This window comes from Rhinoderma darwinii, unplaced genomic scaffold (assembly GCF_050947455.1).
Source record: "Rhinoderma darwinii isolate aRhiDar2 unplaced genomic scaffold, aRhiDar2.hap1 Scaffold_2207, whole genome shotgun sequence".
Lineage (NCBI taxonomy): Eukaryota > Metazoa > Chordata > Amphibia > Anura > Rhinodermatidae > Rhinoderma > Rhinoderma darwinii.
The window spans coordinates 32518-46650 of record NW_027462531.1 but is presented as its reverse complement, the minus strand read 5'-3'; the positions used below and the strand labels follow the sequence as shown (position 1 = coordinate 46650).

At 46.9% G+C, this 14133-nt stretch overlaps 6 non-coding genes across 6 annotated transcripts; all 6 read left to right on the top strand.

The window, feature by feature from the left end:
* Positions 1-1720: 1720 nt before the first annotated feature.
* LOC142701757 (U2 spliceosomal RNA) lies at positions 1721-1911 on the top strand. Its single transcript, XR_012867069.1, has one exon. It is a non-coding gene; the product is annotated as a U2 spliceosomal RNA (small nuclear RNA).
* Positions 1912-3149: 1238 nt separating this feature from the next.
* Positions 3150-3340, top strand: LOC142701767 (U2 spliceosomal RNA). Its single transcript, XR_012867076.1, has one exon. It is a non-coding gene; the product is annotated as a U2 spliceosomal RNA (small nuclear RNA).
* A 1230-nt stretch (positions 3341-4570) lies between these two features.
* LOC142701758 (U2 spliceosomal RNA) lies at positions 4571-4761 on the top strand. Its single transcript, XR_012867070.1, has one exon. It is a non-coding gene; the product is annotated as a U2 spliceosomal RNA (small nuclear RNA).
* Positions 4762-5991: 1230 nt separating this feature from the next.
* Positions 5992-6182, top strand: LOC142701766 (U2 spliceosomal RNA). The gene has a single exon (XR_012867075.1). It is a non-coding gene; the product is annotated as a U2 spliceosomal RNA (small nuclear RNA).
* Positions 6183-12328: 6146 nt separating this feature from the next.
* On the top strand, positions 12329-12519 carry LOC142701762 (U2 spliceosomal RNA). The gene has a single exon (XR_012867072.1). It is a non-coding gene; the product is annotated as a U2 spliceosomal RNA (small nuclear RNA).
* A 1238-nt stretch (positions 12520-13757) lies between these two features.
* On the top strand, positions 13758-13948 carry LOC142701765 (U2 spliceosomal RNA). Its single transcript, XR_012867074.1, has one exon. It is a non-coding gene; the product is annotated as a U2 spliceosomal RNA (small nuclear RNA).
* Positions 13949-14133: the final 185 nt, after the last annotated feature.

Genomic DNA, 14133 nt, shown 5'->3' with positions numbered 1-14133 from the left:
GGGCGGGGGGGGCCGTTGCTGTGCTTCCCGCTGTTTCTCGGCATTGAGCCGGAAGCAGCGGGAGGAGTAACACACAGTAAGCAAAGCTCCCACCCTCCCACCCTTGTTTTGTTACTCTTTAGGTCTTATGTACGTCTGGCTATGAGCGTTGTGTTTTTATTTTGTGTGCTTATTTAACATGTTTTTCTTTTTTCCGGAGTAGGTTCTGTCGTCATGGCAGCTGGCGGGGGGAGTCCTTGAGGCCAGTCAGTACAAAATGGTGGGGGGGTCGCATCGGGGGTATGCGTCCCCCAAAAAAGGTACATGGTTGAAGACTTCATCGGGTGGTATCCCTTTGAAGTGGTCTTCTGGTAGAAGGTATATCACTTGAAGGCTTCATCGGGTGTTATCCCTTTGAAGTGGACTTCTAGTGGTCGGTATATCACTTGAGGGCTTCATCGGGTGTTATCCCCTTGAAGTGGACTTCTAGTGGTCGGTATATCACTGGAGGGCTTCATCGGGTGTTATCCCCTTGAAGTGGACTTCTAGTGGTTGGAGCCATCTGCAGAGGTGAACGGTGCTTCCGAGCTGGTTTACGGCTGGAGGTAATTGGTGGTTTGCAGATGGCTAATTCGGTGTGTTCTTTAAAAAGGACTATCTGAGGGGGCTTCAAGGACTTCCTCTGCTCGGGTTAATGTTATGACCCATGTTGGGTCATGTGAATTATTAGGAGGAATTCTCTGGTGGATTCCTAACTAGTTATCCGAATGTTTCGGATTTAAATTGCTTTTATAAAACTGTGAAATTAATAAACGGCTGCTGTGGCCATTTCACATCCAACCTCGGTGTCATGTGTCGTTACTAAATGGGGATGGGGGATAGTATGGTTTAAGGTTAACACACGACTCTACCTAGGCAGGTCATGGAATGTACTGTCGTCCCTACATTTCAAGAAGGAGTAAGAATTGCAGTTGCAACAAAGCCTTGCTTGCCTACAAAGAGAGCAGCAATTTGGATTTGTTACTATGTTACCTAGAAGAATAACAAACTGTGCAAGGATGGAGGTTGTAGGAGCAAGGAGAAGTTGTCTGTAAAGTTGGTGGATGCTTATTTTCCATTTTGCAGTCCCTTGTCTCCCTCTTGTGGCCTCCTGGAGGCAACTAGCTGTGCAAAAAAAGACAGCCTGGCGGCCGGCTGTTGCAGTGTTGCCCTCTCAGGCAACACTGAGTGACTGACTGAGCCGCACCGTCTTATATAAAGTTCAGACGGAACTTTGCACGTGTCATAGTGGAGCCCTGAGGAGCCAGAGCCAGCTTTCTGACATCATAATGGGGCCTCAGAGATAAAAGCCTGGGCCCAGGCAGTGTTGGTCAGTGCTGCTCAGCAGGCAGCACTGGACTGGACTGGATTACAGCTGATACAAGGTGTGAAGGAACAAGGGGTGGCTGTGGGCATGCACTTGCTGCCGCTGCCAGTGTTTATCTGCATGGCAGCAGGGCATTTGGGCGTTGCCAGGAAGGCGTTTTTATGTAGATTCCTCCTCTTTCAGCACTGCATTGTGGTGCAAGCAAAAGAAGCAAATCCTGTCTGGCTTCCTCTCCGGCCTTTATTCACCTCCCGTGTAGCTGTGAGTGTGTGAGCCTGCAGGGCCCCATGGAATTGCCTAGAAGTAGGCTGAATCGCTGCAAGGGCTGAACAGCAGTATCGGGCAGGCTCGGGCAACGCGCGGCCCGTTCGGGTTATCGCTTCTCGGCCTTTTGGCTAAGATCAAGTGTAGTATCTGTTCTTATCAGTTTAATATCTGATACGTCCCCTATCTGGGGACCATATATTAAATGGATTTTTAGAACAGGGAGATGGAAATAGAGCTTGCTCTGTCCACTCCACGCATTGACCTGGTATTGCAGTATTTCCAGGACCGGTGCACCCTTTCCTTATGTGTTGACTAAAATCAGATTCCAAAAGTGTTTTTTGTGTTTGCCATTGTTTCTGTCTTTCTGAAGGGATCTCCCCTTTTAATCCCATTATTTCAACACCTGTTGGACAATGCATGAGTGATAATGAGCTAATTGATTAAATGCAATTAATGAATACATTGCCACCTCTTGTTTTGTGTCGTCTGTGTGTCTGTGTTTCCGGCATTTCACATTGGATCAGCTCATTCACCTTCCTTGTCTTCTCTCCGCCCTCCCTTTTAGGTAAGTTAAAGAGCTGCACCTGAGCCAGCCACTGATGCAGCACCACAGTCAAATAGTGGAGTGGAGTAGGGGAACAGCAAACAGCCATTAAAGCCGCCCGCCCGCCCGCCCGCCCGCCACAATGGACCTACCTGTGTACACTAGATGGATGTGATGGAATGTACTGTCGTCCCTACATTTCAAGAAGGAGTAAGAATTGCAGTTGCAACAAAGCCTTGCTTGCCTACAAAGAGAGCAGCAATTTGGATTTGTTACTATGTTACCTAGAAGAATAACAAACTGTGCAAGGATGGAGGTTGTAGGAGCAAGGAGAAGTTGTCTGTAAAGTTGGTGGATGCTTATTTTCCATTTTGCAGTCCCTTGTCTCCCTCTTGTGGCCTCCTGGAGGCAACTAGCTGTGCAAAAAAAGACAGCCTGGCGGCCGGCTGTTGCAGTGTTGCCCTCTCAGGCAACACTGAGTGACTGACTGAGCCGCACCGTCTTATATAAAGTTCAGACGGAACTTTGCACGTGTCATAGTGGAGCCCTGAGGAGCCAGAGCCAGCTTTCTGACATCATAATGGGGCCTCAGAGATAAAAGCCTGGGCCCAGGCAGTGTTGGTCAGTGCTGCTCAGCAGGCAGCACTGGACTGGACTGGATTACAGCTGATACAAGGTGTGAAGGAACAAGGGGTGGCTGTGGGCATGCACTTGCTGCCGCTGCCAGTGTTTATCTGCATGGCAGCAGGGCATTTGGGCGTTGCCTGGAGGGCGTTTTTATGTAGATTCCTCCTCTTTCAGCACTGCATTGTGGTGCAAGCAAAAGAAGCAAATCCTGTCTGGCTTCCTCTCCGGCCTTTATTCACCTCCCGTGTAGCTGTGAGTGTGTGAGCCTGCAGGGCCCCATGGAATTGCCTAGAAGTAGGCTGAATCGCTGCAAGGGCTGAACAGCAGTATCGGGCAGGCTCGGGCAACGCGCGGCCCGTTCGGGTTATCGCTTCTCGGCCTTTTGGCTAAGATCAAGTGTAGTATCTGTTCTTATCAGTTTAATATCTGATACGTCCCCTATCTGGGGACCATATATTAAATGGATTTTTAGAACAGGGAGATGGAAATAGAGCTTGCTCTGTCCACTCCACGCATTGACCTGGTATTGCAGTATTTCCAGGACCGGTGCACCCTTTCCTTATGTGTTGACTAAAATCAGATTCCAAAAGTGTTTTTTGTGTTTGCCATTGTTTCTGTCTTTCTGAAGGGATCTCCCCTTTTAATCCCATTATTTCAACACCTGTTGGACAATGCATGAGTGATAATGAGCTAATTGATTAAATGCAATTAATGAATACATTGCCACCTCTTGTTTTGTGTCGTCTGTGTGTCTGTGTTTCCGGCATTTCACATTGGAACAGCTCATTCACCTTCCTTGTCTTCTCTCCGCCCTCCCTTTTAGGTAAGTTAAAGAGCTGCACCTGAGCCAGCCACTGATTGATGCAGCACCACAGTCAAATAGTGGAGTGGAGTAGGGGAACAGCAAACAGCCATTAAAGCCGCCCGCCCGCCCGCCCGCCATAATGGACCTACCTGTGTACACTAGATGGATGTGATGGAATGTACTGTCGTCCCTACATTTCAAGAAGGAGTAAGAATTGCAGTTGCAACAAAGCCTTGCTTGCCTTCAAAGAGAGCAGCAATTTGGATTTGTTACTATGTTACCTAGAAGAATAACAAACTGTGCAAGGATGGAGGTTGTAGGAGCAAGGAGAAGTTGTCTGTAAAGTTGGTGGATGCTTATTTTCCATTTTGCAGTCCCTTGTCTCCCTCTTGTGGCCTCCTGGAGGCAACTAGCTGTGCAAAAAAAGACAGCCTGGCGGCCGGCTGTTGCAGTGTTGCCCTCTCAGGCAACACTGAGTGACTGACTGAGCCGCACCGTCTTATATAAAGTTCAGACGGAACTTTGCACGTGTCATAGTGGAGCCCTGAGGAGCCAGAGCCAGCTTTCTGACATCATAATGGGGCCTCAGAGATAAAAGCCTGGGCCCAGGCAGTGTTGGTCAGTGCTGCTCAGCAGGCAGCACTGGACTGGACTGGATTACAGCTGATACAAGGTGTGAAGGAACAAGGGGTGGCTGTGGGCATGCACTTGCTGCCGCTGCCAGTGTTTATCTGCAGGGCATTTGGACGTTGCCAGGAAGGCGTTTTTATGTAGATTCCTCCTCTTTCAGCACTGCATTGTGGTGCAAGCAAAAGAAGCAAATCCTGTCTGGCTTCCTCTCCGGCCTTTATTCACCTCCCGTGTAGCTGTGAGTGTGTGAGCCTGCAGGGCCCCATGGAATTGCCTAGAAGTAGGCTGAATCGCTGCAAGGGCTGAACAGCAGTATCGGGCAGGCTCGGGCAACGCGCAGCCCGTTCGGGTTATCGCTTCTCGGCCTTTTGGCTAAGATCAAGTGTAGTATCTGTTCTTATCAGTTTAATATCTGATATGTCCCCTATCTGGGGACCATATGTTAAATGGATTTTTAGAACAGGGAGATGGAAATAGAGCTTGCTCTGTCCACTCCATGCATTGACCTGGTATTGCAGTATTTCCAGGACCGCTGCACCCTTTCCTTATGTGTTGACTAAAATCAGATTCCAAAAGTGTTTTTTGTGTTTGCCATTGTTTCTGTCTTTCTGAAGGGATCTCCCCTTTTAATCCCATTATTTCAACACCTGTTGGACAATGCATGAGTGATAATGAGCTAATTGATTAAATGCAATTAATGAATACATTGCCACCTCTTGTTTTGTGTCGTCTGTGTGTCTGTGTTTCCGGCATTTCACATTGGAACAGCTCATTCACCTTCCTTGTCTTCTCTCCGCCCTCCCTTTTAGGTAAGTTAAAGAGCTGCACCTGAGCCAGCCACTGATTGATGCAGCACCACAGTCAAATAGTGGAGTGGAGTAGGGGAACAGCAAACAGCCATTAAAGCCGCCCGCCCGCCACAATGGACCTACCTGTGTACACTAGATGGATGTGATGGAATGTACTGTCGTCCCTACATTTCAAGAAGGAGTAAGAATTGCAGTTGCAACAAAGCCTTGCTTGCCTACAAAGAGAGCAGCAATTTGGATTTGTTACTATGTTACCTAGAAGAATAACAAACTGTGCAAGGATGGAGGTTGTAGGAGCAAGGAGAAGTTGTCTGTAAAGTTGGTGGATGCTTATTTTCCATTTTGCAGTCCCTTGTCTCCCTCTTGTGGCCTCCTGGAGGCAACTAGCTGTGCAAAAAAAGACAGCCTGGCGGCCGGCTGTTGCAGTGTTGCCCTCTCAGGCAACACTGAGTGACTGACTGAGCCGCACCGTCTTATATAAAGTTCAGACGGAACTTTGCACGTGTCATAGTGGAGCCCTGAGGAGCCAGAGCCAGCTTTCTGACATCATAATGGGGCCTCAGAGATAAAAGCCTGGGCCCAGGCAGTGTTGGTCAGTGCTGCTCAGCAGGCAGCACTGGACTGGACTGGATTACAGCTGATACAAGGTGTGAAGGAACAAGGGGTGGCTGTGGGCATGCACTTGCTGCCGCTGCCAGTGTTTATCTGCATGGCAGCAGGGCATTTGGGCGTTGCCAGGAAGGCGTTTTTATGTAGATTCCTCCTCTTTCAGCACTGCATTGTGGTGCAAGCAAAAGAAGCAAATCCTGTCTGGCTTCCTCTCCGGCCTTTATTCACCTCCCGTGTAGCTGTGAGTGTGTGAGCCTGCAGGGCCCCATGGAATTGCCAAGAAGTAGGCTGAATCGCTGCAAGGGCTGAACAGCAGTATCGGGCAGGCTCGGGCAACACGCGGCCCGTTCGGGTTATCGCTTCTCGGCCTTTTGGCTAAGATCAAGTGTAGTATCTGTTCTTATCAGTTTAATATCTGATACGTCCCCTATCTGGGGACCATATATTAAATGGATTTTTAGAACAGGGAGATGGAAATAGAGCTTGCTCTGTCCACTCCACGCATTGACCTGGTATTGCAGTATTTCCAGGACCGGTGCACCCTTTCCTTATGTGTTGACTAAAATCAGATTCCAAAAGTGTTTTTTGTGTTTGCCATTGTTTCTGTCTTTCTGAAGGGATCTCCCCTTTTAATCCCATTATTTCAACACCTGTTGGACAATGCATGAGTGATAATGAGCTAATTGATTAAATGCAATTAATGAATACATTCCCACCTCTTGTTTTGTGTCGTCTGTGTGTCTGTGTTTCCGGCATTTCACATTGGAACAGATCATTCACCTTCCTTGTCTTCTCTCCGCCCTCCCTTTTAGGTAAGTTAAAGAGCTGCACCTGAGCCAGCCACTGATTGATGCAGCACCACAGTCAAATAGTGGAGTGGAGTAGGGGAACAGCAAACAGCCATTAAAGCCGCCCGCCCGCCCGCCACAATGGACCTACCTGTGTACACTAGATGGATGTGATGGAATGTACTGTCGTCCCTACATTTCAAGAAGGAGTAAGAATTGCAGTTGCAACAAAGCCTTGCTTGCCTACAAAGAGAGCAGCAATTTGGATTTGTTACTATGTTACCTAGAAGAATAACAAACTGTGCAAGGATGGAGGTTGTAGGAGCAAGGAGAAGTTGTCTGTAAAGTTGGTGGATGCTTATTTTCCATTTTGCAGTCCCTTGTCTCCCTCTTGTGGCCTCCTGGAGGCAACTAGCTGTGCAAAAAAAGACAGCCTGGCGGCCGGCTGTTGCAGTGTTGCCCTCTCAGGCAACACTGAGTGACTGACTGAGCCGCACCGTCTTATATAAAGTTCAGACGGAACTTTGCACGTGTCATAGTGGAGCCCTGAGGAGCCAGAGCCAGCTTTCTGACATCATAATGGGGCCTCAGAGATAAAAGCCTGGGCCCAGGCAGTGTTGGTCAGTGCTGCTCAGCAGGCAGCACTGGACTGGACTGGATTACAGCTGATACAAGGTGTGAAGGAACAAGGGGTGGCTGTGGGCATGCACTTGCTGCCGCTGCCAGTGTTTATCTGCATGGCAGCAGGGCATTTGGGCGTTGCCAGGAAGGCGTTTTTATGTAGATTCCTCCTCTTTCAGCACTGCATTGTGGTGCAAGCAAAAGAAGCAAATCCTGTCTGGCTTCCTCTCCGGCCTTTATTCACCTCCCGTGTAGCTGTGAGTGTGTGAGCCTGCAGGGCCCCATGGAATTGCCTAGAAGTAGGCTGAATCGCTGCAAGGGCTGAACAGCAGTATCGGGCAGGCTCGGGCAACACGCGGCCCGTTCGGGTTATCGCTTCTCGGCCTTTTGGCTAAGCTCAAGTGGCTTGTCAGAGGGTCTCCTAGCCTGTCATACCCTTGGCCTTAGAGCATTGGCAGTTTACTGTCTTAAGCTCTATGCTGCTATAAGGGGAAGACCACGGAGAACAAGAAGGCGATCGACTGAGTTCCCAGACAGGGATACAGATAATATGGCTTCTTATGGCCGAATCCGATTCCTGGAGCGTGGACAAAATTTTGTGAAGAACGGCATCCGAATTGATATTGGAGAAGATTATCGGGAGGAATTTGGATTGAAACATCTGGCTACAGAGATCCTGTTTGGACTTCTTCTGGTGGAAAAGAATGACATTCTCTGCCTACAACATCCGGCAAAAGACTATTATATCCTGGTCTTGGAGACAACAGCTGCCTGCCAGAACTTCTACCAGACTCTGAAATTGAAAGAGGGGAGTCCAGAGCTGGAAGGACTTAAATTCACCTTGCTGTACTCCTATGGTGAAGCGTATGTGACTGTCTTCATGTACAATCCGTATGTCACCATGGACAATATTGCTCGGTTCCTGCTGCGGTATTGTACGGACATTAAAAATGGGCAGAAGGTGATGGACGAAGTTGGCCTATGGACAGGCAAATACAAATTTTTGGTGAAGTTTGGAGCAGACCCAGATGGGATTGGGGGAGTTCACCACCCGCCTTCCAATTTCACCATTGGCCGTGACAGAGGCTATCTGTTCTACAACAATATGCCCTCCTATTGTAGGAAATGTAGGAAGTTTGGGCACAAGCCAGATGGATGCAAAGCAGAGGCGGCTGACACACGCTTCTGCAGTCACTGTGGGAAACTTGGCCACAATAGAGACGAGTGTCAGGAGGAGATCACATGTAATCTGTGTGGTGGGAAGAGACACACGTTCAAAGACTGCCCAGATAGGGTAAAGACTTGGGCGCAGGTTGCAGCGTCAGCTCAACAACAACCTGGACTGACTATTCTATCCAAGGAGCCTGCTGCTGGGCCATCTGTTGCTGGCCCCATACGGAAGGTGGCCCCAGTATCAGAGGGAAAAAAGAACCTATCCGTTATCCTGAGTCCTTCCGTAATGGTGGCAGGTCCTGAAGCAGTTACAGAGTCCGATGTCCCATCCGAGGCCGAGGGTCTGCCATCTAGCGGTTCTCGTGTGACTGATGTCCGCTCTCCCGGTCTTCCTGATGGCCAAGAGGATGACTGGGGTGAAGTGATGGAGCTGGAAGAGAAAAGAAAAAGGAAAAAGGTTGAGTCGGCTAAGTCTAGTAGTGTCAAGTCGAAAAAGACTATGAAGGCAAAATTAAAAGACGTACAGCCAGTGCTGGTAATGGAGACACCGCAGCCAGTATCGGCAATTGAAATGTCTCAACCTATCCAGCCCACCATGGATATCCAGGAGTTCGCAACTCCAAGCCTGGGGGATATACTTCCTGAACTTTCTGATTCTGATGGGTCATCATGAAGTCTGAATGAGGTCCTGTCTGAAGTTGCTCTCGCTGAATGTGAGGAGTGTGAGGAGCTCTGCCAGAAGGGCTGCCTTTTTTTCGTTTTTGAGCACATTGAACTTTGATATTGTTTTTCTGCAAGAATGTGATATAGATCACAGTATGGACTATAAAGAGCTGAGAGACAGTTGGCCTCACGGACAATCGGTTTGGTCAGGCGAAAATTCAAATAAGTCAACAGGAGTAGGTGTTTTATTGAAAGGGCAGAATTGCCGAATTATTTCCTTTGTTGAACTTATCCCCGGGAGGGCGCTTTTAGTTATTGTTGACTATAATGGGAGTGAAGTGAAACTCCTCAATGTGTATGCCTCACCTGATACTAATGAAAGGTCAGAATTGATTGAAGATATCCAGCCATTTATTGCCGGCTCAACATCGCTTGTAGTAGCAGGTGATCTCAATTGTGCACTCGAAAGTGAAGATCGAACTGGAGGTGCTGCAAGAAGAGTAGATAAAACCGTGCAACAGTGGAAAAATTTCATTTGCGATTTTGAATTGTCTGATGTATGGAGGAGTCTGAAGAGGTCTGAACCAGGTTATACCTGGGAGAACATTACAGTCAAGTCCAGACTGGATTATGTACTCACATCGAAAAATATGAAGCCAGTGGATATTAAGATTGAAGACAATATCTTCTCTGACCATAAAATGCTCAGTGCAACTATTCATATCCCTGCAAATGAAAGAGGAAGAGGAGTATGGAGATTAAATACCAGCTTTCTGGAAGACAAAGTGATGCAGGAGGAATTCATTGTAGCCTATAAAAAATGGGCAACTGCTAAAGGAAAATTTCCATCAATCCTAGAATGGTGGGACAATACTAAAGAGAAGATCAAGAACTTCTTCTTAGATTATGGGATTAAAAGAGCCCGAGAGAAGAAAAGGTGGTACAAGAGACTCAACACAAAATTACAGACTTACCTGAGTTTGAAGAACGCTGGTGTTGATGTCGCTGACCTGGTGGGAAAAATTAAAAAAGAAATTAAAGAGGTCATCCATCAAAAAGGACAAGAAGTGATCTTTAATACTAAAGTGCAACAGTTGGAAAATAACGAGAAATGTTCACGCTTCTTTTTCAAGAAAAGTATGGAACAGAAAAATATCATGACCAATATCGCTGGTCAAACCAGCAAAGAAGGTATGCTTCAAGAGGCCAAGAAATTCTATCAGACTCTCTTTGACAAAAAGAAGATAGATATGTCTTTTGTCTCACACGCCATAGAAGCGCTAGAACTTAAGCTTGGCCAAGCTGAGAAAGAAGACTTATGCAAGGAACTTACCTTGGGAGAACTCCTGAGTGTAATCAAGAGTTTCGCAAGAGGGAAGGCTCCAGGATCAGATGGTCTATCAGTGGAGTTCTTTTCAACATTCTGGAACACTCTGAAGGAAGACCTGCTAGAGATCTTCAAAGCAGCAATGAAGAGCGAGCTGTTACCTGAGTCATGGAGGAGAGGAATAGTTACTTTGCTGTTCAAGAAAGGAGACAAGACCAGCCTTGAAAATTGGAGGCCAATAACCCTCCTCAATGTCGATTACAAGGTGTTATCCAAAATCTTGGTCAATAGAATTAAGAAACACATCGACAAGGTCATCCACCAAGACCAAGTATGTGGGGTACCGGGTAGAAGTATCGCAGATAACCTAAATACCATCAGGGACTGCATCTGGTACTCCAAAGACAGAAAGCAAGATTTGGCCGTGTTGTCACTGGACTTTCAGAAGGCCTATGACCGAGTCTCGCACGAGTTTCTGTGGCTTGTGCTGAAGAAAATGAATTTTCCTGAGACAGTGATCAAACAAGTCGCATTACTGTACAAAGAATCCTATAGCCAAGTTACCATTAATGGCTTCTTGTCTGGAAAAGTGGATCTGATGTCTGGGGTAAAACAAGGATGCCCCCTGTCGCCCATCCTCTTCATCTGTGTCCTCGAACCCCTGCTCACGCTGTTGAGGAAAGAGAAGATCATTAGAGGGGTGCCGATTCCAGGAGGAGGTGGGCAGTCAGTGAAAGTAAGTGCCTATATGGACGATGTCAATATTCTATGCTCCAATAAACAATCTGTGAGGAGGGCGCTACTGCTAACAGACTTCTTCTGTCAAGCATCAGGATTCAGATTGAATAAGAATAAGTGCGACTGCTTCACACTGAAGGAATGGAGGGATTTCGACTTACCTGAGGTCAATACCCAGTGCGACAGAATCAAAATTCTTGGTGTCATATTCACGCCCCAGAATGATGGGAAAGAAAGCTGGGAGCTGATAAGTGAAAAGGTGAAGAAGAAGATTGAGTTTTGGAAACTCAGACAGCTAACAATTGAAGGGAAGAACTTGGTCATCAAGGCACTAGTACTACCTCTGCTGTTGTACTTGAGCCAGGTTTTTCTACCAAGCGAAAATCGTCTTAAGGAACTCCAAAGGATATGTTTCCATTTCATCTGGAATTCAAAAATGGAGAAAGTTAGACGAGAGATAATGTACAAGCAGAAGAAGAATGGAGGAAAGGAGATTATCTTCTTTAAACGCTTTCTATATCTGCAGTATTTCTCCTTGTGTTTCAAGAACATCAAGACGAATAAAACCTGGGCCTATTTTCTAAGGTATGCCGCTGGACACGTGTTCAGAAAGAGAAAGTGGATAGAGCTGCCCCTTACAAAGCCTACCCTGCTGCTACCACCTGTGCAGTATGTATGTTTGGAAAGAACCATCCGTGTCTACCAACTGGAAGGTATGGAACAGGAACATCTTAAGAATGCCAGAAAGCTGAGAATGTTGCTGGACAGTCACCAAGAGACAACAAATGTGAGTAACTTCACAACATCAAAGTCTATGGAGCTATGGAGAAACACCAACGCTCCTTACCTATCCAATGTTCTTAAAGACCTGTCTTGGATGATTCTACACGAAAGTCTCCCTACCAGGGCATTTCAGTATAGAAGAGGGCTCGTCTCCACTCCAAGATGCCCAAGAGCTGGGTGTCCTGGAGAAGAAAGCGTCATGCACTTAATGTGGAACTGTGCCTATGCTCAGAAGGTATGGAAAACTGTTGGCATTCTACTGAAATTTACCTGTGAATTAAGGTTCCTGAACCATGAAGTGGTGCTGTATGGAGACTTCAAGCATCCTGTGGGAGAGAAGAAGAGAGTGTTGTGGATTATCTTGAACTGTTTAAAAAATGCCCTATGGAAGGTGTGCAACATCTTACTGTTCAGAAGAGACACCATTTCCGAGAAAGACTGTATAAAGCTGGCCCTAAGTGAAATTTACGTCTTCTATTTGTTGGACAGGAAGAGAGTGGGTCCAAAAGCCTCAAGCTGGTGGAATTTAAGAAGTTGGAACGTCCTGTTGGAAGATGTTTGAACTGAAGCTTTTTTCTGTTTCGCAGATTTTATAAGAAATAGCTGAATAAGAACTAAAAAAATTAAAATGTAAAAATCTGTTCTTATCAGTTTAATATCTGATACGTCCCCTATCTGGTGACCATATATTAAATGGATTTTTAGAACAGGGAGATGGAAATAGAGCTTGCTCTGTCCACTCCACGCATTGACCTGGTATTGCAGTATTTCCAGGACCGGTGCACCCTTTCCTTATGTGTTGACTAAAATCAGATTCCAAAAGTGTTTTTTGTGTTTGCCATTGTTTCTGTCTTTCTGAAGGGATCTCCCCTTTTAATCCCATTATTTCAACACCTGTTGGACAATGCATGAGTGATAATGAGCTAATTGATTAAATGCAATTAATGAATACATTGCCACCTCTTGTTTTGTGTCGTCTGTGTGTCTGTGTTTCCGGCATTTCACATTGGAACAGCTCATTCACCATCCTTGTCTTCTCTCCGCCCTCCCTTTTAGGTAAGTTAAAGAGCTGCACCTGAGCCAGCCACTGATTGATGCAGCACCACAGTCAAATAGTGGAGTGGAGTAGGGGAACAGCAAACAGCCATTAAAGCCGCCCGCCCGCCCGCCCGCCACAATGGACCTACCTGTGTACACTAGATGGATGTGATGGAATGTACTGTCGTCCCTACATTTCAAGAAGGAGTAAGAATTGCAGTTGCAACAAAGCCTTGCTTGCCTACAAAGAGAGCAGCAATTTGGATTTGTTACTATGTTACCTAGAAGAATAACAAACTGTGCAAGGATGGAGGTTGTAGGAGCAAGGAGAAGTTGTCTGTAAAGTTGGTGGATGCTTATTTTCCATTTTGCAGTCCCTTGTCTCCCTCTTGTGGCCTCCTGGAGGCAACTAGCTGTGCAAAAAAAGACAGCCTGGCGGCCGGCTGTTGCAGTGTTGCCCTCTCAGGCAACACTGAGTGACTGACTGAGCCGCACCGTCTTATATAAAGTTCAGACGGAACTTTGCACGTGTCATAGTGGAGCCCTGAGGAGCCAGAGCCAGCTTTCTGACATCATAATGGGGCCTCAGAGATAAAAGCCTGGGCCCAGGCAGTGTTGGTCAGTGCTGCTCAGCAGGCAGCACTGGACTGGACTGGATTACAGCTGATACAAGGTGTGAAGGAACAAGGGGTGGCTGTGGGCATGCACTTGCTGCCGCTGCCAGTGTTTATCTGCATGGCAGCAGGGCATTTGGGCGTTGCCAGGAAGGCGTTTTTATGTAGATTCCTCCTCTTTCAGCACTGCATTGTGGTGCAAGCAAAAGAAGCAAATCCTGTCTGGCTTCCTCTCCGGCCTTTATTCACCTCCCGTGTAGCTGTGAGTGTGTGAGCCTGCAGGGCCCCATGGAATTGCCTAGAAGTAGGCTGAATCGCTGCAAGGGCTGAACAGCAGTATCGGGCAGGCTCGGGCAACGCGCGGCCCGTTCGGGTTATCGCTTCTCGGCCTTTTGGCTAAGATCAAGTGTAGTATCTGTTCTTATCAGTTTAATATCTGATACGTCCCCTATCTGGGGACCATATATTAAATGGATTTTTAGAACAGGGAGATGGAAATAGAGCTTGCTCTGTCCACTCCACGCATTGACCTGGTATTGCAGTATTTCCAGGACCGGTGCACCCTTTCCTTATGTGTTGACTAAAATCAGATTCCAAAAGTGTTTTTTGTGTTTGCCATTGTTTCTGTCTTTCTGGTGGTAAAGGCCTAAATAACTTGACAAAAAGCAAACTCATCAAGATTTCAAGCCATAACCAGGTCATCATGTGGTTCTTATTCATTTATTTTTTATTTGACAAAAGGTGTGCAGGTA